Here is a 23,343-nt window from a genome sequence, read left to right as displayed (position 1 = left end):
GCTTTGGGAGAAATAGGCAAGAAGCACAACTGCAGGGCGGCAATCAGCATCTACATTTTTCTTTCAAGAACGTGAAGTTTTAAGATCACCGGTTTTGTGAGTTTTGGGAATCGTTGACGATGTCATTAAGAAATCACGAAAAAGACAATGAAAAGTTTGAAGAAGTTCGGAACGACTTCCGGAGTTCTCCTGGGTGCAGGGAATGCGCGCGCCACCGGGAAGGGCTGGTGCTTTCAGAGCGCGCAGCGTCCGAAGGCCAAGAGCTGTAAATCAAAGACTCTGGCATTATCTAGTTTCCTTTCTGGCTTTAAAAGTTAGAACAGATGTCACAGGAGAGGACAAAATGGATTTTACCCACCAAGAGGGGCTTTTCTTGCCCTCCGTAATAGGAAGTGCCTTGAAATGCTAATGTACACAGTTTGTGTTGCCGGGGTTTGCATAGAGATGGTGGGAAACAGCTCTGAGCCCAACAAAACCTTTTGTTATTAATCAAGAAAATCTGGTCTTCTGAAGCAGCAAAGAGCTGGAAATTAGCGAGGCTAGCAATGAGGCCAGGGAGCAAAAATGCAGCAGAAGATCCCCAGCAAGACACGGAGTCTGGGGCCCTGCTGCATTTCCCTGTGCCCCCCACCTTCCCTGCTCCCCCAGAGCCTCCACATTGGAAAGGGGGAAGGGTATTTCCCTCCTATCTTGTCCTTTAAAGTCGTGTGTTTTCTTTTTAAGCAATTTTGAGAAGCAGGCTGGAAGAACATCCATTAAAAGCGTGCTAATGAAGCGGTGCTAAGAAAAGAAAGCTAAACACCACAGAATCAAAGTGGAGCATTTTGCTTGGCTAATGGGCTTGATTATGAGATTTTACAGGCCCTTTTATAAACTTGAATTTTATTTTGCGCTGGGGAACAGGAAATTTCTGTTTGGTTTTAAACATACATGATCATGCCACCAAATATTCCTAATTTAAAGCTGTGGGAGCTGGAGGTTTTATGTCTAAGAGAGGAAGGGGTGGTAAGAGCCCAGCCAACTGCAGTCGTAGCTCAACCTTCTCGCCTCTTCTGCAGAGGAGTGGCAGGCCGGCAGGGAGGCTCTACCCCCCTCTCCCTCCGAGATGCGGGGGCTCTCAGAGCCTGGTATCCACGTTCGGCGCCTGACCTTGTTCCCTTTGGGATCGGGTTGTTTGCCTCGCCTCATCTCCGCACCTAGAACAGATCATTCTGTGTTGTAGGGGGCTAGCCTCTGCCTGGTGGGACATTCAGCAGCATCCCTGGCCTCCCCTCAAAGCAAGAGCAAGAACAGCTTTCTCCCATTGGGGCCGCCAAAAATGTCTCTGGACATTACCAAAGTCGCCCTAGTTGAGAACCACTGAACTAGATAAATCACTCGCCCTGGGGTGATGGGAGCTGCCCAGGGTCCAGGCTGGTGTGGGGCACAGGGCCTCCGAGGGGACGCCTGCTGGGTAGTGATGGCACTGAGGACTTGGGAAAGGACGGGCAGGTCTGTTCCAAACAGCAGGTTGCTGCATACTCTCAGGGTCTTTCTCTGTGACACCCTCATCTTCCAGCTAGTGGGCTGTGGGTGGGAAAGGAGGAGAAAAAAGGAAGAAGCCGGAATAATCCACAGCCTGAAGACTCAACTCAGTGTTGGATGCTGATGTGCCATGCCCTATGGTAAGGCTCGTGCACGCTTGGCCCCATGGGCAGATTGGGCCCTGCTGATGTAGGACGGCGGCTGCCCGGTTTAACCTCTGCGAAGATGTCTAAGTGGGGCCTTGCCGCTCTTTAAATTACGTTCCATTATCCTCGCAGGGACACCTTGCTTTTTGGGATAACGACTTGTTGAAAAGTTGCCCGTATATAGGATGATAAGCATTCACTTATAAAATATGTGTTACACACACATTGCATGTACTTTTCTACTAAAAACAAGCCTAGAGAAAGTCTGTTATAAAGAATTTAATTGGGTCGTGGCCCAGCGTCTTCCTCCCCGTCCAGGGTTTGCTGTAACTACGGTAGGTGCCGCTCTGGAGGAGAGGCTGGGAGGTCCCAGCGGCCCCCCGCAGGTAGCTGGATGTGTTGTGACCCCATTACACATGGCTTACTCGCTTGAACAAGAGCTCGGTGAGAGAACTGAGGTGCTGCAACGAAGGGGACTTGGGGCATTCACAGACAGTGGCCGATCTGGGTCGCTCTGAAGGGTTCTTCGCCGCACCGGTTATAGTGATTGGATCAGCAGGTCGTGCCCCACACGGGCCACGGGGAGGTCAGCTTCCTCAGCTGTGTGCAGACGCGGGGCTCAGGGATCCGGGGGGTCCCAGGACCCAGGCAGTCCCAGCTGCACCAGCGCACGGATTTACAGGCAGCCGCTCTGCTCTTGCCTCCTCCGCCGAGGAAGCTCTGGCTTTGGGATATGTGGGGTGGGACGGGGAAGCCGCCGTGAAAACCAAGGACAGCTGAGGAGAGCGGGCTGCGGGGCAACGGGCCTCACAGTAGCTTCTTCTAAACGGTGTGACGTCATTGTACCCCCACACGTGACGTCATCATGCCCCCACAGTGACGTCACCACGCCCCCACGCACGACGTCATCACGCCCCCCCCACGCATGACGTCATCACGCCCCACGGCGCTGCCTGGAAGTCTCTCAGGTAGGTATTTATTTGAGTTCGCAAATCGTTTCTTTTTAGAAATACACGCGCCCGCACAGGAGACCTTTCGAGCGGGCCTAGGGCCTCGATGCCTGCATCTGACTGAGGAGGAAATGTCCACGGAGGCAAAGCTCGTGGTGCCTGCTCGCCACGGCCGGCTGGGGCAGGGCTGTCGCCGATGCACCTGCAGCTCTTCTTGCGCACTGACCCAAGGCGGCCCCGGCCAGGCCACCGGGAGCAAGCACCATGGAGAGAGGAGGCCTGAGGATGGAGGGAGGGAGGGGTGAGCGTTAACTGAAGACAGGTTTCCGCTCCGCACCACCTCCCATGCTCCCCTGGCCTAGAGGGGTGGGGGTTCTCCGTCTGGCCCCTCTTCCCCCTGGAGCGGCCCCAGCCCCCCTTTTGGGACTTGGCAGGCACGATGACATCATGAGTGAGAGGGGCCAGCAAGTCCAAGACAAAATCAAATTCTGGGGGTGAGCGTGACCCCCGCAACAGCTACACACGGCTTCTGAGGGACGAGGGCATTTTGCATGTGAGTCATGCAACTTCCCAATGATTTTTTGGGACACAGCCTGTAGCCTGTAGGTGGATTGGGGCCAGAGGGAGACCCGGTGCCCGTGGCCTCTTTCCCAGCCTTGTTCCCGTCGGCCTTTCGGATTGCCAGCCGGCGGGCAAGGGCATCAGTCCTCCTTCCAGCTCACCTGTCCCCACCGGAGCTCTACTACCTGGTCCTGCTCGAAAGCAGCTTAGCCTGCTCTCAGGCGTTGGTGTTTGGGAAGCAGAACATCCTCCTCGGCTGAGATTTCACCTATGGGGCTGAGTATGGAGCAGAAAAAAGGCTCCATTATAAATACCTTCAGAGGCGGCAACAAAGGAAATGCTGACGGGCAGCGGGGCCCCAGGCCGGCTTCAGCGGGCAGGCAGGGCAGGCCGGGGAGGCCAGGGTTTTGTGTGGAGTTCAAAGCCCCAAGTGAAAGCTAATGAGGACCATTGTATTTGGGCAAAGGACAGTGCAGAAGCTCCCATCAGAAAGGAGTGTTAGATTACCCGCCTCCGGTTTCTGGAGAGTTTTAAAAGGCAGGCTTTGGAGCCCCTGGAGGCTCCAGAGGTGTCTGTTTCCTGGGGACATTTTCTAGGGGACCCCTTCAGGGAGTGGCTCCTGGGGTCACAGGGAGTCCTGCTCTGCACCCACAGCAGCAGAGTGCGCACAGGCAGAGGGAAAGGGGGTTTGGGGTCAGGTTGCCCCATGATTGCTTGAGTCCTGGGAAGTCTATACTGCGGAGGGGCCTTCACGGTTTGGGGGGCAGAGAAGTAATGCGTGGGGATGGGCTTCAGAAGAGCTAAAGCCGGTGGAGGTCCCTGAGCTGATGGTGCCTTTTCTGATAGACCTCGAGGCCGTATCCTGTCAGTTCTGTGATTCTGAATTCAGGAATATGGGACAAAAAAATCAGCTGCTCTGATTAACACTGGTCAGTGAGTAGCAGAAGGCAATCGGTTTCCAGAACCTGCCTGGGCCGCTGGAAGGTGCCCGTTACTGCTAGGAATCCGCGGCCATGAGGGATGCCACCCCACTAAGGGGGGCGCTTGGACACTCTGAGGGGGAGGCCCTTCCTGTGCGTCTGTGGGACCCCTGTGGCAGCTCCCTGGCCACTGACCGGGGCTCAGCTGGCGGGACACCTCCAGGCACAGCGCTGCAGTGTCCATGTTCCCGGGTGTGAGAAGCCAGCCAAGCTGCTCCCCTCCTAGGAGGACTAGTTTCCTCTGGTGCATCCCCGTCTGGGGCCACTCTAGGGAAGCCAACTCGAAAAGTGCTCCCGAGGCACTCAGCATTCAAGAACCTGCTTTTACCGTGTCTGTTCACTTTCCCATCTACAGAGCAAGAAAAACGGCAGTTGGTTTTGTTTTGTTTTTTCGTAAAAGGGGATAAACTCCCTCACCAAAAAGCAAGACCCAGCCCCACCCACTTGGAGAAAACGACACACTGCTAATAAAGTGGACTCGGAACAAGCATGAGAAATCATGACATGAGACGAGGAATGAATGGTGCTGAAGGAAGTGGTGAACAACTGGGTAGCAGTGTTTCTGGGACATACCCCTCGCACTCCAGGACCTTTCCCATAGGCCACACGGTAACATCTAATTAAGATGTTAGCTCCTCTCTCCTCCCTGTGTCCATTCTTATCAATTCTTCCCAAAGTCTCCCATTTCCTGCAAGGTCGACAGAAGTAATGCGGGCCACGGAGATGCGGAGAGCATTTTAGGAATGTGAGGGAGGAGAATGCAGCGAAGGAAGAAAGACCTTAGCAGCGTTGTCTCTAACATGCTTTAAAAACAGGGAATCTGGGCAGAGGAACGTGGGGGCTGGGGGACACTTGGAGGCCAACTGGGCACAGAGAGACCCTGGGGGGTGAGGCAGGAGTGTCCGCAGGGGGTGCACGGTGCCCGAGGCAGCCGGTCTGAATTCCCAAGCGCAGAATTCTCAACCACCCAGGAGTCTTCCAATTCTCAAAAACCTCCCATGGCATTTTCAGAACAAATCAGATCGAATTCACTGGAGTTAGAAACATGTTTGCGGTCATGGCCTGACTAGGAATCTGAGGCTGGGGTTACTATTGCAGAGCTCCCCGAAATCTCAGCACCTTCCGAGCAGCAGTGGGGAAGGGGGGGCATGTCTAGGAGGCGGGGGGGCCCTCGGGGAGTCATTTTCTCCATTTAGCTGGGTATGGGCTCTGAGCATAGCTCGGAGTCTTCTGAGAGCCCGGTGCCTGATCTCCACCTTCTGCAGAGTTGAACCCAGGTGGCTTTATGGAGCCCCCGAGGGCCCTGCAAACACTCAGCAAATGGCCTCTTGTTGAATTTAGCAAGGCCTTCGAGTACTGAAGAGAAGACCTCTGGCCTCAACTTCGGGCTTCACGTTGGGGTCTCTACCAGGCAGGGAAGGGATTGCACAACTCTAGCAGCAAACGGGCCGGCACGCAGCGTCTGCCAGGTGCATCCTGTTCCCCAAGCATATTCCACTCCATCCTCACAGCAATGCCACGAGGTGGGTGCTCATGTTTCATGGGCGAGAAACCGAGGCTCAGATGGCTGACAGGACTGGCCCGCCGCTGTGGGGCTGACTCACGGGGAGCTGGGATTCGGCCGGACCGTCTGACCCCAGACCTGAGTCCTCAAGGAACCGCTCTGCTGACCTGGGCCCTATGGAAGGGGGGCGGGGGCAGATGCTTGTTAAGTAACTCTGTGCTCTACCCCAACTGATGGTTCTGGATTGTTTAAGAACAATCCACGTTTCAAGCAAATTGTTACTCCTTGTAACGTGGCCAAGTTTGACAATGATTCCTTAATTTTAAAAAACATGTAAGTTAGCACAGATTCCAGACTTTGTCTCTAATGTTGCGACTCTTACTCCGAAACATTTTTAGGAGAGAGAAAGATGGGAGGAGGAGAAGCAGCTGGTGGGCCTGAAGTTATACCTACAAGATCGTCTTGTGGGTTTTGCCAGAAGAAGTTTGGGAAATCTGTGCCAGGAAGTGTCTGGGTTCCACCTTCTTTCTTTCAGCCTACCCTCCTGGTGGGGGGCTGGGGGCGGGGGGCGGTGTTATCGTAAAGATAAGAAAACTAGGCTCAGGCAGATACGGGACTAGTGTTGCGGGTAGAACTGTGTCCTTCAAAAAGATAAGTTCAAGTCCTGACCCCTGGTACCTGTGAATGTGACTTTCCTTGGGCCTAGAGTTTTTGCAAATATAATCAAATTAAGAGGAGGTCATGAGGGTGGGCCTAATCCAATCACGTGTGTCTTTATAAGAATAGGGGAAATTGGACACGTCAGGAGAGCCCCATATGATGAGGCACAGACTGGAGGGATGTGCCTACAAAAATTCTTTGCAACCAGGGAAGCCAAGAGGCAAGAAAAGATCTTGCTCTAGATCCTTCTGAGCGAGCATAGCCCTCTGACACCTCAATTTTGGACTTCTAGCCACCAGAACTGAGAGGAAATAAACTCTTGTTTTGGCCACCCGGTTTGTAGAAACTTGTCACGGCAGCCACGGGAAATGGATACGCCAAGTTTTCACCTTGCTTCTGCTGTGTCCTTGAACAATTCCGTGTTAGGTTTGCGGGGGATGCTGAAGAGGGCTGGGCTGCTGCCTGCATCCAGCTGGAGCCAAATGCTGCATGGTCTTGAGAACCAGAGGAGGGACTGAAGTTTGGGGCCGCACATAGCGGGGAGCTTGCAAAGCATAAGCACTGGCAGAAGCACAAGAGCGAGATGAGAGTGTTTAGAATATTTGTGCTTCATCAAGGGATCAATGAGGGTGAAGGAACGGCCTTTCCCTGTTACACCAGCCGTGCTCCCCGAAGAAGGAGAAAATCCAGAGTTCCTTTAGGACGCAGGGGTGTTAAGAGGGAGGTGGGGGGGCGGGGAACGGAAGGACCGTGTTGGTGTTAGGGGTTGTGGCCGCGGGCTGTTGTCCAGAAGGGGGCTGGGGTGCCCATCTGGGTGAGAGGCAAGGATGGGAGAGAGAAGGAACAGAGACAGCCCAGGGGCAAGAGTAGCCCCCAGGAGGCCAAGAGAAGTCAAGTTGGCCCGAGAATTGTTGACATATAAAGCATACGTGGTTCCTGATGATAAATCACCCCGCAAAGGCATTAAAGATCGTGCTCGTGAGTGACTCAGAAGCCAAGTATGTTGGTCCTCTTGTAATGTGGGCGGCCAAGTTCTGTTGAACGAGATGAAGGGGTTAGTATCTCATGAATGTGCGTGGGAGGCTGACTGCATTGGAGAAAGAGTTAATCATTAAACTGTTTGCGCCACTACAATGGGCTGGGGCTGGCCGGGGTCCTCGGGCTGACCCCACTCCTCACCCACCCTGTTGGTATGTGGCCCACACGGGAAGACCACAGGAAGCTCGGACTGTGGCCCCTGAACAACACGGCATTTTACTTTGGAAACTGCCAGGACGAGAAATTAGTGAGGCGGATGAGGAAAATCAATTGGCGTGATTCGAATTTGGTAAGGAGGAGGAGAAATGAGGGAAAGGGAGTGCTCGGGGAAATCCTGCCTCCTCTGTAAGGTGGGAGTTATCCGACTCCCGTCTCCAGTGGGGAAGCCAGGCTCAGGGAGGTTAAGTAGCCGGCAGAGGTTTCGCAGCTAGAAAGGGCGGCTGAGCCAGGATTGAGGGTGCAGGCCTGTGGGCTCCCAATGCCTGCAGCCTGAGCCCCCAGCTGGGCTGCCCCCGCCAGGCTCCTGAAGCTGCCAGAGAGGAAGGCTTGCAGGCCCTGGCAAGAAATAGGGGGCCCGGATCCCGCCTCTGGCTCTGCCCCTCTCGGGTGGTTATCAGGGATGAAGCAGGAACAGGGGTGCCAGCCCCACGTCACCATGACCTGCCCAGTGGCCTTGGATGGCCTCGCGGCCTCTGTAAAGGAGCTGATGGTGCCTTCCTCTGGCAGGTAGGGCAGACTGGATGACGTTTCAGGATACTATCCCATCCCAGGATTGCATGATTCTTGAATTTCTGGAGTTTTGAAATGATAAAGAATGTCTCCGTGTTCAGAGGGTCTGGGCTCCAGGGCAGAAGCCAGTCCTGTGGACGCTGAGCATCTGTGCCCCCCAGCGCCCCGAGAGCTTCCCTTGCTTGTGGCTACCGCACGTCCAGCTCCATTCCGTTCCCACATACCTTGCGGAGGGTGGCTCTGCTTCTCGCCCCACAGTGCCCCGCCCCTGCCACCCCTCTCTCCAGGGTCTGCGACAAGAGTCTGTCCCACCATCAATCTGACCGAGGCACTGGCGTCTTGCAGACCCCTCTGTGCTTCCCCAGGTCTCAGCACTCCACACCGAGTCTCTCCCCCGCCTCAGAGACCCTCATCTTGTTACGGAATCTGGAATGGATCACCCGACGGAAGAACCAAGTGGCACCCGGAGATCTTGGAGGATCAGAGGTTTATTTAACGCCGGTGGGCTCAGAGGAGAGTGGTCTCCAAAGGTCTGAGCCCCGAGCACAAAGGGGGGCAATTTATACACTTCTTCCTCTGCATACTTGGCACTTTCGGCGCGTGCGCGAAGCGTGGCAGGGAGAAGAACCCGGAAGAGCCCCGGGGCAAGGACTGGGACTCTCTCACTGGCTCGGTCGGCCATCTTAGGACACAGATTTTCCTTATCAATCTAGGTCCCCAGGATGTCCTCGCTGCCTGAGGATTCCCTCGGCCAGAGCCACGTAAGGACTCTAGCCTCCTCTCCTCATGGGGGGCCGTGGCCCCTCCTCAAACCTATTCCTTCTAGCTGTTTCCCTTACGTGATTCCCAGAGCAGCAGATGCTGCCTCCTGGACAAAACTTCTACAGAAGACGACCAGTCCCCTGTCTTTCTGTCTCTCAACATGGGACCCCCAGTTCCTGGGAGGGTCCTTCCCCAGGTCCTTAAACCCATGGCTTCCAGGCAGGTGTTGCTCAGTGATCACAAAGATGCCACCTGGGTGGGCCCCGGAGGCCACTTAGCTGGCTGAGAGTGGTGGGAGTCTCCTGAGTCACAGCATGTCCCAGGGGAACGCCTTTCTTTGACTGTGGTGGGCAGAATAACAAAGACACCCACATCCTAATCTCCAGAGCCTGTGAACATGGCACAGACAGGATTAAGTAGGGATACTGGGATGAGGAGATTATCCTGGATTACCCAGATGGGCCCAGTGTAGTCACAAGGGTCCCTATGGGTGGCAGAGTCACTGTTGGAGTGACGATGTGACTCAACTGGCCATTGCTTTGATGGTGGAAGGGGCCGGGGGCCACGGAGCATGGGCAGCCTCCAGAAACTGGGGAACACGAAGAAACAGATTGTGCCCTGGAAGCACCTGAAAGAACGTGGCCCTGTAAACACCTTGATTTTAGCCCAGTGAGAAGCATTTTCGACTCTGGCCTCCAGAACTGTAAGATAATAAATTTGTGTTCTTTGAAGCCGTCAGGTCTGTGATAATTTGTGAGAGGAGCAACCGAAAATGAATATACTGAGTGACATCTCTTCTTGTGACACGTCTCAGGGAATTGTTCTCCACGTGCACATGTCCAGGGATGGACGCTGGGCGGCAGGAAGCGAGGCATCTGTGAGCTGGCAGGTCCTGGAGCCCTTATGCCTGTGTGGCATGTGGCAGGACCCCGTCAGCTCTACACAGAGCAGTACGCTCTCTCACACCTGTCCATCTAGTGAACGTGTGACCCTCCGGTTTAGGATGATTCCTCCCAGGCTCTCGGGAGCAGGTGCGGCAGGTGAGTATTTGCTGGGCTCCGGAAGCTGGACAAATGGGCCTGCAGGCTCTGGGAGGAGTGCATCAGGGCTGGAGGAGGGAGGAGGGACAAACATGTCTGTCCTAAGCGTTTTCAGTCCAGCCAGGGACGGGCACGTGCAGAGAAGATCCCACATCAGGGCATGCTAGGGGCAGGGTCGTGGGGCACGGAGCACAGTCTGTGGGCAGAAGGGCATGTGGGACACGGAGGAGTCCCACTGAAGCTGAGGAGCAAGCAGGAGCAGAAGGCAGGTCTGCACAGAGGCCACTACGGTGGACAGCCTGAGGGAAGGGCCTAGAAGGGGAAGCTCAGAAGCTCTGGATCCACAGGCAGGACCAGAGTGGCGTGAGCCAGCTTCCAGGCTCTCTCTTCTTCCTGGGCACTCAGGGAGTCTTCTGCCCCAGCTGGGACATGGGGCAGTGGTGGCCAGCAAGCAGGCTGTCCGCAGCACTGACGTGTGGTCTCCACTTCCTTCTCACCTTCTGGCAGACCTACCTGGAAGCCATGTGTTGAAGAGGCTGGGTCCCAAGACATGGAGCGTGTGTGTCCCAGCCCCGCACCCTGTGGACTCGTGGTGTGAGCGAGGTGTGGCCTCGGTTTGTGATACCTCGAGATTCCTGGGTTCACTTCTTATCTGGGCCCGGCCACCTACACTGGAGGATTCCCCGGGTTTAGGAAGAGCCCCGTGGTCTTGAGAAGGCGCTGAGCGTGTAGCTGGAGAACATGAGCACGATGGGTTAGTACTGCGGGAAGCTGAGGGAACGGTCGCGGGGTTGGCGGGGTCGGGGGGGGGGGCAGACCAGCAAGGCAGAGCAGCGGCCCCGGAAGAGGAAGCCTGCCTCGGGAGAGCACTTTTCACTCTTGGAAGCTTCTCCCAAGTCTCCTGTGATCCCGCTCTGGGTTTTTATCTGTTTTCTTGGGGACCTCATTCCATGCATCTCACAGTGGGTCCATGGCACCTACAGCTTCTAGAACAACGAATAAGTCATGTTGGATCAAGTTGATCAGTTTTTAGGCACAGCCAGGATAAGGACTTCTAAAAGTAAATGGTTTTTGAAAATAAACTTTTGAGACTTTTTAGTGGAGAAATCCATGAAAGCCATTCCAGCATCCCCTATAAAGCACATACATCGGCACTTACTCTATTATGAGTAAAAATCTTGCTCCCTGGATCCTTACAGGTGAGTATATCCCTCCTATAAGGCTATTAATACATGATAAGGATAGTCCAGCACCCTTTACCATAAATTCTAAATCAAAGTATAATGTGCAGAGACTTACTAATTATATATGCTGTGCCTACTGCCTTTGTATTCCCATAAAATGACCATTAAGGTAAAATAGATAAAATCAGAATTTTATGCGAGGTGTCTTTATTCTCGCACAGCAAGTGGGTGGTGGGCAGGAATCCAGGCCTGGGCTGCCCCAAGGCCAGGTTGTCCCCTCTCTGCGGGTGGAAGGGAGGCCAAGGGCAGTGAATGGTTTACCCCAGGCCAGAGCGGGCTTTCTATCAGCTTTTATCAAACCGCTCCCTGCCAGGCATTGGCTTTGCCCGTGGCCAGAAGGAGCACGGGGTCTGATGGGTGGGCAGTCCCAGCACCTCCCAATTTGTGCCCAGAGGGAGCGGGACTCCGAGGCTACCAGTGGTTAGTGTGGAGGGAGGGAAAGGCAGCTTGAATGCGACACATTTTTCATTTTAAAATTTGTTGCCCTGACTTGTCAAGCAGAAATTAGAACCATGCCAGTTTCTGGATGTTCTCACACTTAAAAAATCTAGAGGTGATAGGCAACACTTCTCAACCTCTCGAGGTACATGTTCATTAATTAGGCCAGAGAACATTACTGAGGAGCGGTGAAGGTGTGTATCTTGTCTCTATTTCAGAAACACTTTGGGGAAAATGTCTTTCTCTCAAATCAGATGAAAAGCATCAGCTCCGGGGCTTTTAAAAGAGGGACATGACTGTTGTCTCCCAAATGTCAGTCCCCGTGAGAGATGACTGTTTTGTGGAGGGTTTCCCCATCTCCCCTGAACGGCCAGCTTGCCCGTGGCACGAGTGCCCAGCTGCCCACCTTAGTCTTCCCCTGTTCCTCGGATGAGCACTCTGAGCGCCCTGGTGAGCGGGTTGATGTCGAGTCAGTCGTAAAGATTTGAGACTGGGGCTCTTCGCTTGGTGCCCGTCCACTCCCCAGCTCCCAGTGGCCGAGCACTCGCTGGGGCCCTGGGCTTGCACCTCGCCCCGGCCTGCCGGCTCTCTGGTGGCCCCCTCTGCTGCTGACAGTGTCACACATTCGGCGTGACGTGGGTGAGGCAGAGACATTGTGAGAAATTCAGCTCTCCAAGCACGACTGAAGGAGAGCTCAGTGAGTTCATTGTCACAAAACGAAAACAGGAAAACTGTGGGCAGATTGAATCCTTCGCTGGACACAGTATGTTATCAAAGTGGAGGCTCACTGTGTCCTGGAAACTGGAAACTCAGCCCCGTGACTCTTGGACCTTGGGGCCTGGCCTGCCGGCATGATCTTGGATGTCCTTTGAGGGAGGTCTGTGCTTTCCCATCCTACTCTGCCGGGGGAGCTCCCCCATGGGGGACGAGGTCCTCACATACCCAGCAGGACACCCGGGCCACAAAGGACAGGCCCTAGTGGCTCTCTGCCCCCGTCTTCTGTATCCCAGCTGGTCCACTGATTCTCTCGAGGGTTTCAATCCCAGTGTTGGAAAGTATTAGCTCTGTAACTCCAGGCAAGCGTCTTAACCTGTCTGAATCTCCATTCCCTCATCTGTCAAACGGATGCGATGAACCTCGCTCAGAAGACTCTTACGAAGGTGCTAGGCATCTGACCCAGGGCCTGGCACTGTAGGTGCTAAAAAGAATGTCACTTTGTCACTTCTTCACCAATCTCCTGCTATCTTTAAAAAAACTATTACTCCTGCCCCGCCCCTTCCTGCTTCTTTTGATTTCCTGTCTCAGGCCATTCTCCTGTGCTTGCTCTCTCTGACAGATCCCTCTGCCGCACCCCTGTGGGCTCCCACACTCTGACAGCCCCTGGCAGAGTGGTCCTGGCCGCTTGGCAGCACCAAGGCCAGAGGAGGGGTTCTGGAGGCCGGGGGAAGGAGAAGCTGTAGCTTCCCCGAGTGACACCCTCCAGGCGAAGTGGGGCAGGAGAAGTCCCTGGCCCCTGGATCTGCTTGGAGCTCACACTGGCTGCAGCAGACAGAAAATCTGAGGCCTTTTTTTTGTGAGAAAAATGAGGAGAATAGTGTTTTATGTGGCTGTCCAGTGGCGGACACCCGTTCCTCTGGGAAGCTGAGAAGTGAGTGCATGGCTAGAGTGGGAAGGTCCTGGGGAAGGGAAGATGGGACCTGGCTAACACTGTCTTGTGGGGGAGAGAGAAGAGAGAAGTCCCTGACAAGGTCGTTTGGAAAGCAGGCATCAGAGAAGCAGAATGAGAGAGAGAGAGAGAGAGAGAGAGAGAGAGAGAGAGAGAGAATGTGCTTGTCTGTGGCTCCCATCCTAGCAGAATTTGCCCCTGCTCCTGGCTCTGTGGAGAGCTGGCTCAGTCACTGGAACCCAGACGACGATGGGGTTGTCTGTAGGGTTGTATGGCCGGCCTAGTCACCCGTTCCTGAATGGACCTGTTAATGGAGGGTTGACTGCCACCTCTTCTGACCCCCCTCCCCCCAGAATGGAATTATAATTCGAATCTCCTTCCATGGTTCCTTCAGCAAAGTGCCTTTCCTGGATAAACACCCAGTGTGGTTCTAGCATGGGCCTGGGGCACACCCATGTCTGACTGCTTGTTGGCAGGTGGTCTCTAGAAAGTTGCTTAGTCTCTTTCTTTTGCTGATCTGTGAAGTCATGGTGTCCCTGAGGGAGAAGGTCTTGCTACATGAGGTGGGGCACAGGAAGGTCTGGGCTCCTGGCTAGCAGCACCCTGGCTGGGGGGAGTGGGCTCTGGGCCCCCTGGCGCCCAAGGCCTGGGTTCAACTCCATGCTGGATGCTGAGTGACCAATGGGAGGGCTCCTCCTTGTAAGGTGCTGACCTGAGGCTCACAAATGATCCTGCTGAGGATGACTCCCCCACCGAGGGGGCCCATTTCCAGGAGGCTCCCTGTTCTTCAGTCATGGAGACCAGTCCTTGACCTGGGCCTCAGGAGCCAGACTCTCAGCCTTGGAGAAGGCTTTATGGGGCAACTGATGGGGAAAAACAAGTCCCTTCTCTGTTTGCCCACTCCCCTGGGGTCACTGCAAGCTTGACTTAGTTCAGATAGCACTTTATTGCACCACTCCCTACTCAGAAAAATTCCTGCAATTTAGGGATTTCCTATTTATCTTTTAGTTTTATGGCTATTTGGTGAAATGACTATGACTGTGGCCTGTGTGTGTTTAACCTGTGTAGAGTTAAATTATATATTGAGATCTCATCACCCCTCTTTCTCACGCACACTCACACTCTCTCTCATATACTCCCATATGCACCCTTTCACACTCATACACATTCTGTCTTATACACTCAAACATAAAACCTTTCACACCCATATACTCAATCAACCCTTTCACACACATACTTTCACACTCACACACTCTCATACACATTCTCACACGTATTCTCTCACACTCATACAACCCTTTCACACTCACATTTCCACATACCCTTTCACACTCACACACTTTACACTTACACTCAAACTCTTACATACTCACATACATAACCTTTCAACTCACACACTCATATTCTCACACACACCCTTTCATACTCACAGTCACACACTCTCATACACATTTTAACACATACTCTCACACACACACATTCTTTCACACACACATTCTCTCTCACATACACACTCATTCTCACACACACGTTCTCTTACACACACCTTCTCTCTCTCACACATACATTCTGTCTCTCACATACACACTCACACATTCTCTCTCCCCCTCACACACATTCTCTCTCACACACATATTCTCTCTCTCACACACACACACACTCCTCATAGACTCCACTCTCCACAGTCTCCAGCCGCCTCCTGTGACTCTGCTCTACGTAATGAGCCATAGGCTACCATGAGCTCTTGCTTCTCCTGGAGCCCCTTGGGTCTGTTGACTGGTCTGTAAATGGTGCTTTGTGGAATCCAGGGCAAAAGGGTAGCCTGGAGTGGAGTAAGGGTTGGTGCTCTAGCCATGTTCCTTATTTACACTTCAGTTAGACCAGCTTCGCATTTCTGTTTTGTCTACTGGAGCTCTTCATGAGTTCTCTTTTGAAGAAATAACTCTATTGCTAAAAAAGATTTGAAAATGACTGGCCCACCTCCGTCGGCACTAAGACACTTGGGGAATATCTATGAAGCGTCTGCAACTCTACAACCAATGGTGTAGGGAGATGGGTGAAGTCACTTTGGGTGTGAGTCTGGGGTGGAGGGCTGGAAACTGAGGTGGCTGTATGTGTGGGGTGTGGGTTCTGGAAACAGTGCTTTAGGGGTGAAAGAGCATTCCTGTTCGAATGCTTTTGGGGAAGTATAGGGCAGTTTTCTTTGCTGGAGTCAGCTCGTCTGTGACCCATCCCTCTGTCCTTTATCCGTCTGTCCACACTTTTCTCCACCCACCCGTCCACTGTCTATTCACTACCCAGGCAGCCCTCCCTTTCTAAGGCTTCCTCCAGTCCACGCACCATTCCTGGTGGCTGTGAGCTGTAACTGGGGAAAGTTGGCTGCATGTGCTTAGCAGCATGGCATGGTTAGCCACAGCATCTGAGGAGAGGTTGGTGCACGGACCACTGCAGTAGGACCTCCTGCTGGACCTGAAGAGGCAAGTGGGATGAGACCCCCTTGCAGGTTGGAGGAGGAAGTCTAATACCACAGGCTGATCAGGGTGTAAGCAGAGGGTGGGAAATAGCAAAGATGGATGTCCTGGAGGGCAGTTCACTCTGAGGGATCTCCCTGCAGGAGTAGGTGATACAGAGGAATCTGGGCAGGTCAGGGAGGCAAGGTCTCAGCAACTAGACACGGCCAGGCTTGGACTATCATGAACAAGGCTTAGGCCCTATCCTGGCTGCCAGCAGATGCCTAGAATCAGAACCAGGGGTCAAGGAGTAGACCAGATGTCTGTATTGAGGAGGCATCTGCAAACATGCTGGGCATGCTCTCCTCTCAAAGCCTTGCTCCAGAAATTCCCTCCATCTGGAATGGTCTTTGCACAGATTTCTCTCTGATTGACTCTAGGCTTTGCTCTAATTTCATCTCTCAGTGAGGTCCATGTTGACTGATCCATTTAATATACAACCTACCCCCACCCCCCTCCTCCCATTTCCCCTTCCCTGCTCCTTCCCACCAGAATCCATGTGACCTTTAACCTACTACATAACTTATTTATGTATTAAGCTTATCGTTTATTATCTACCTCTCCCTTCTAGAATGCAGCTCCTCAACCAGTATCTGTTCAGTGAATAGGAGGGACCCCGAGCCAAAGCTTGGCTCTGGCAGGTAGGGGCCGTTCTCTCCCCATGACCTCTCACAGGGCAAGAAATAATGTGCAACTGATGGAAATATACTAGGTCTGTCAAAAGGACACGGAACCAATCCATTCTATTTGTCTGGGGCAATAAAAATATGGCCAATTTACCAAGAGAAGAGGAAAAGGCACCCCTGCCATGCGTAGGTGATGTGCCCCTCTCCTTATGCCTGTGAGGTTGGTACCATCACTACCCCCATTTTAAAGATGAGAACACTGATGACTCACCCAGGGACTCGTAACTTGTAAATTGAGGTTGCTGCTCAGGCTGTGCCAACTCTAGAAGTCTCTGCTCTACTGTCTCCAGTTCAGTGTCACCGCCCCCTCCAGACTGTCAGCGAGCTGTGTGCTCCCAGGAAAGTGACATGAGGTTTCGCCGGGGTACGTATGACTCCCACCCCTATGCGTTAATGCCAGCTGTGAGGGGTGGGGAGGGGGAGCGGAAGCAAGGACAGCGAGCAGCTGAGGCTGGGAGCCATCAGCGGGCCGCTGTGCGCCCGCCAGCCCTCAGCCCCTCGAGCAGGTGCACACATCTGGGTTGAGCGGCTTGGAGTCACACCTTCGAATTTTAGGGCTTCTCGGTGTCCTGATTCTGCAGAAGGGAGTTGCTTGCTGTGTTCTCGGAGGCTAATATTTCAGGGCAGCTTGTTGAAATTGGGTCCCCATCTGAGCAGCCTTTTGTGGCCAGGACACGGTGGCCGAATTTGCCAGCAAAGCCCTGGGTCCAAAGGTCATCGCCTGGCTCTTCACAGTTTGCAGCATCGCGCGTGTGGCTGGGGCTCGAGGCCAGGATGCTGCCCCGGTGCCCGGGCTGGTGGGTGCTCTGGAGGTCAGCCACACAGGCAGTCGGGTCCCTGCTGCTCTGGTCCCGGGATGGTATCAGGCATTCCCCAGGGACCTGTCGCAGGCAGCACAGAAAGGTCTGACGACGGGAGGCCCCGTTCCAGCAGATCTTCCCCATGTCAGTCAGATGTCCGTTGCAGCCAGGATGCTGGGCTTCTGCTGAGAATGGAGTTGACGTCATCAGTTTGAACTCATCTCTTTGGGGCTTGGGGACCATGCGAAATGACCACGCACGATTGGCCCCAACCACTGTCACCTAGACCAGCTGCTCTTCTTCCCCGGAGCCCAGGAGGATCAGGGAGTCCTGCTTTACCCACCAGGCACAGCGTCCCTCAGGCAGAGTGGTACAGAAGCAACATCACTAAGGCTTGCTGTGTGCCAGGCTCTGGGACATGGAGCTAGAACAGTCTCTGCCCTCCAGGTGCTCATGGTCTAGAGGACGACCTGGCTAGGTGAACACCTATTTCACGCAACTCAGAATTGAACAAACTGGAACATTTTTAACCAGGTCTGTGCTTGTAGCTGAGAATCCAGTGGCAAGCGAGGTAGACACAGGCTCACATTCTCATGCACTGGATAACCCAGATATCAGCTCCGGGGGGATGGGGCCCAGGGAGAGATGGGGGTGCAGGGGAGGGTCTCCTTCTGCTCACCTGGGGAGTTGGCAGAGGTCCATGGAAGAAGTGGCATCTCGGCTTAGGACCTAGTCATTTAACAGTTGGGGGAGGGGGAGGGCAAGGGAGGAATAGTGTTTCCAGTAGAAGGTACAGCATGTGTGAAGCCCCAAGGCCAGAAAGTTCAGCATAACTGGAGATTAGTGGGCAAGGGAGGGAGGGGCGAGCGATGCCGGGGAGGTAATCGAGGGACAGGTTGTAGGGAAAGGAGAAGTGTAGAGGTGCATGGAGGGTATGGAAAAGGTGAGTGTGAAGTTTCTGGAGGGTGATCAGCGTGGCATCTGGCAGGTGTATTCAGGCTGGATGCTGGGGGCTGGGGGGACTCTATGGTAACTGGGGCCGTGGAGGGGGTGCTCACCTCCAGGGAGAGGGTGGAACAGAGAGGAGGGCCAGGACCCAGCCACAGGATTACCGCAGATGAAGCTGGGCAGGTGCACTGAGGGAGGACTACCCAGAGGCAAGCAGACCCAGAGAGGAGCTCTTCCTGCGAGGCTGGGGGGAGAGGGCCCTGTGGAGGGGGTGGTCCTCAGGGTGGAATTCACCAGACAGGTTAGGGGCAGAGAACTAGGGAGAGTCTCTTGGAGTTAAGGAGGGTGGGGAGGGACAGTGGGAGGTGGTGGGGTGGGAGGTGAGGAGGGGGAGTTGTGGGGGGAGGGGCAGACAGCTCTCACAGGAGGCCGACCCAGAAGGGCAGAGAGCCCCAGGGGGAGAGGGCGAGAGCAGAGGGCTCTGGGATTGGCCTTGGGGAGAAGGATGGAGGTGGGCCTGTCGTGGCAGAGTGTCGGGGCAGATGCTGGAGGGTGAAGGAGGTTTGCCGCAGCTCTCTGGGGGCTGGTGGTGGGGCTGGGTGAGCACGGAGAATCGCTGGTCCCAGCTCAGGCCGTCAGGCTGCTGCAGGGACATGGGCATCATGTGCCGCTTGGATTCCTCTCGTGGAGGTAATGTAGGTAAAGGCAGGGGCAGGCATGGGTTCTGGTCCCAGCTGTACCTCTGACCTTGGGTGACCCTGGGCAGCTTGCTCTCTCTCCAGGGGCCTCGGTTTTCTTATCTGTGTAATGAGGAGGCCAGACTAGAAAAGCAATAAAGCCCCCTAGAGACCTGGGATTAAATTTAAGGCCACGGTTTGAAGACTGTATTTATTTCACTCCTGATTAGCATAGGAGAGGAGGAAATGAGAAGTTAATATTGAGGCATGCCTGAAATGTGAACTTAAGAAGTGGGAATTTTATTACTACTTGGGGATTTTGCATTGGGTTCTTTTCCACAGAATTTAGGTTTGTAGGTTAATTATAAAAACGTTGCCAGGAAAAAAAAAACCCCTCCTGATTTTTCATGGTTGATTTATGTAGTTGCTGAGTTCCCTTGTCTATTTCTCTTCTGTCCATTGGATGGAGGCATCTAGATTATTTCAAGGCTCTTTGGCATCAGCAGCTGACAGGGGTCAAGGTGCAGCAAGCAGGTGAAGGTGTTCGGTTTTGTTACGTGTTGGCAGCTCTGATGAAATCATCTATTTCTTCACTGGTTTGTTCTTACATTCATCAACAAACCTTTAGTGAAAAGACGGATGAATGAATACATGTGGGGATTGAGAAAGAGGGTAGAGAGACCATTTAATAATTTCATTTAACTCTGCTCTCTTGACCTCTGCCTGGTATAATGAAACATTATGGAAATTGAATATAAGCCATTTATAACATCCACCAGGGGGGAAAGCGCAAAGAGAAAGCAAGTGGGTTATGAGTGCCCTTAGGTACTACTGAAACTGACCTTGGAATTAACACCCATCTCAAGGGATTTGAGAAATTTGGGTAGGGTCATTGTTTTCTCTCATGAAACAAGCCCCACTAAGTCACATGGCAATAGGTAATACATCCTAATGAAAGGAAGCATGTTGAAGAAAAAAATAATATTTCTATTCCTTAAGACTCCATTTTACAGGTTGAGAGAACACCAGGGAGCCTGGGAGCTCCTCTTATGTCTGCCATATCCCGTGAGTCTTGGCCAAAGTCATCAACCATCTCCCTAACCCCACCCTTTTTTCCTAGGTGAGAGAAGAAAGTTCTTTCAGAGCATCTGTACTTTCCTGCAATCTGTGGAGACAGGGATCCATCTCCTTCTCTCCCTATCTTTGGGACACTTGTCTTTTCTCCTTCTGATTCCAGATGTTTTTGAAGCAGGTCAATTTCATCTTCCTTTCAGTCTCCTGAGCTGCTCCAAGTGGACTGGCAGCCCCCTGGGCATCTGTACTGTGTGTCCTCCAGACAACTCCATGGTCCCAGGGGATTCCTTTGCTTCTCCATTTAAAAATTAACCAAAGCATTAGATGCAAACAAAAAAGCACACAGAGCATAAGTACATACATATCTTGATGAATTATCACAAAGTGCACATGCCATTGTCAAGAAATAGAACTTGACTAGTACTCTAGAAGCATGCCTTACATCTTTCCTAGTTACCATCCCTATCCTGCTCTCCAGAGGTGACCACTATCCTGACTTCTAATAACACAGCTTAGTTTTGCTGTTTTTCACCTTCATATAAACTGAATTATATTCTTGTAGAAGAAAATGTATTCTGCTGTTGTTGGATGGAGTATTCTATAAATGTCAGGTAGATCACATTGACCACTTAGGTCATGTATACTCTTACTGATTTTCTGCCTGTTGTATCTGTCATTTACTGATAGAAAGTGTTGAGGTCTCCAGCTATAACAGTTGATGTATTTACTTCTTGCATTTCTGTAAATATTTGCTTCATGTATTTTGATGCTCTGTTATTAGGGGTATACATGTTAGGGATTTTTATGTCTTCTTGGCAAATTCACCCCTTTCTCATCATGTAATGGCCTTCTTTGTCCCTGATAATCTTCCTTATTTTGAAGTCTGCTGCTTTGTCTGAAATTAATATAGCGTTCTAGCTTTCTTTTGATTAGTGTTAGCATGCTATATCTGTGTTCCCAATCTATTTCCGGGAAGCAATGATCTCTGTTAACTATGTTCCCCCGCCATTTCCCTGGTAGGCAATACAGGGAGGCTAGAGGGTGTTGTATTGGGGGGAAATGCCCTTCCCCCAGCTGGGATAGCCCTGACAATCTTCTTTCTTGGAGAATTGGCATTTGTTATGGAGAATGCTTGGGGCATATTATACATGATTACCTTCTCTCCTCCTGCCAGAACCATGGCATGGATCTTTTTTGATTCTTCATTGTGAGAACTTGGTGTGGTTCCTGGAAGTAAAGCGCGCCCCCCCCCCCCAAAGTGTGAAAGCCCACCAATCCTGTAGCCCCAGTAGTTTTTCTCTTTTAGGCTAGTCCACCCTCAGCCTCTAGCAATTTGTCAAAATGACCACTTAAATGTCTCTACCAGTTTATGACTCTAGTTGGTGACTTTTGCTCTCTATGTAAGATCTTGGCTATGATACTTGTCTCTCCCAATTTAGGGGTGATGGTTTGTCCTGCAACACCAGTCTCTGATGAGTCTAAGAAAAGTCATTGTTTTCAGTTTTCCAGATCTTTCATGTTGTAAGAATGGTGGGTGACTACTTCCGACCTATTTACATGTTGGAGCTAAGCTTGGAAGTCTGAAGTTTACTCTTTGATCATGTCTTGGGTTGGGTTTCATGCTTGTGTTCATAGATTTTTTCTCTTCTTTTGGTGGAACAAATCTTCCAATAACTTCTTGAGGTATGTGGAAGGTCAATACTTTGACACCTTGAATGACTAACACTATCTTCGTTGTACCCTCACACTTAGTAGTTTGGTTTGGTACAGAATTCTGGTTTTGAAATTGTTTCCTCCCAGATTTTTGAAGACCTTACTGCATTATAATCTAGCATCCGGGGTTACTCTTGAGAATCAAAATCATTCTGATTTCTGATCCTTTGTATGAGGCCTATTTTTATCTCCCTGATGGCTTGTAGGATTTTCTTTTTGTCCTCAATGTTCTTAAATTTCATGCTGATTGACTTGGGGTGAGTCTATTTTCATCTATCATGCCAGGCATTCAATGAGTCCTAGGCTAGAAACTCATGTCTCTCCGATCTCGGAAATGTTCTTAAATTATATCTTGATGATTTTCTTTTCTCTGTTTCCCTTGATTTCTTTCTCTCGCTCTGGAACTCTCTTTTCAAATGTTGGACTTGTTGAACTAAGCCTTTGGGTTTTGCTCTGTTTCCTCTATTGTATCTTCTGATCTTTCTAATGAGAGGTGTTGGTTTGTGGGAGGTATGGATGGAGCAATGACAAGGCCCCTCAGACACGGAAGAGCAGGGGTGGGAAAGAACGGAAGGGTCAGGAGCAGGGGCTCTTCTCTTGATGTGGTGTTCTGATGCGGAACCCATAAATGTCTGAGAACTCTAATTTGAATCTGGCTGTTAGGGCTTACATTATGTCCTCCAAGGAAATTGGGTTGAAGTCCTGACCCCCAGTACCTCAAATTGTGACCTTTAGAAATACGGTCCTTGTAGAATGTCATTAGTTAAGATAAGGTCATATTGGAGTAGAGAGAGTCCCTGAGCCAATACCACCGGTGTGTCTATAAGAAGGCCCTGTAAAGACAGAGATGCAGGGAGAAAGCCACATGAAGATGGAGACAGTGGTGCATCTATAAGCTATGGGATGCTAGGGTTGCTGGCCGTCACCAGAACCTAAGAGAGAGGCAAGGGGCAGTTTATCCCTCAAAGCCCTCAGAGGGAACCAGCCTCACCCATACGTTGATTTCGGACTTCCAGCTTCCAGAACTGCATTGTTTTAAGCTCTGTCGTGTGTGGTACCTTGTTATGGCAGTCCTAGCAAGCTAATACATTGTCCTCCTATGTCATCAAGAAGGCATGTTTGTCCAGGTAGAGGAGAGATGATAGTTTTTAGTCCTTTCAATAGAGTTTGTTATCTTGGTTTAGCCTTTTTTTTTCAGAGTTAGGGCACGTGGCTTGCTTTGGTACTCCTGCCCAGACCTGACAAATGTCAAGGGCTAGCTGCCTTCTTGGCACCACCCAATTCTGGTTTAGGATTTAACTTTATTCTACTCGTCCAGCCACTTACCAACCATCCTAAGCTTCCAGTTCCCGGCATTTCCCCTGTGCTTTCCCCACTGTGCTCCTTGTGGGTCTGTACCAGCACAGTCCAGTAGAATTTTCTGCGGTGATGGAATTGTTTTTTATTTCTGCTGTTCAGTAAGAAAGCCACTAGCCATATGCAACTATTGAGTACTTGAGACGTGGCTAGTGCAAACGACAGACTACATTTTAGAATTTATTTAATAAAAAGGCCATGTAGCGCATGTGACTTGGCTACCATATTGGATAGCACAGATCTATACTGTAAAACAACACAAAAAAAGTTTCTGTTTTCAAGGTAATTAGGGAGGTAATGAAAGTAAAGGCATGTGTTCCATCTGCTATCTTTACCC

General features: G+C 51.9%; 1 long non-coding RNA gene across 1 annotated transcript; it reads left to right on the top strand.

The window, feature by feature from the left end:
• Positions 1 to 7,691: 7,691 nt before the first annotated feature.
• On the top strand, positions 7,692 to 11,293 carry LOC110587549. The gene is made up of 3 exons (XR_002480764.2): positions 7,692 to 8,853; positions 9,587 to 9,894; positions 10,402 to 11,293. It is a non-coding gene; the product is annotated as an uncharacterized LOC110587549 (long non-coding RNA).
• Positions 11,294 to 23,343: the final 12,050 nt, after the last annotated feature.

This window comes from Neomonachus schauinslandi, chromosome 10, assembly GCF_002201575.2.
Source record: "Neomonachus schauinslandi chromosome 10, ASM220157v2, whole genome shotgun sequence".
NCBI lineage: Eukaryota > Metazoa > Chordata > Mammalia > Carnivora > Phocidae > Neomonachus > Neomonachus schauinslandi.
The sequence above is the reverse complement of the archived record's forward strand: the minus strand, read 5'-3'. Positions and strand labels throughout refer to the sequence as shown.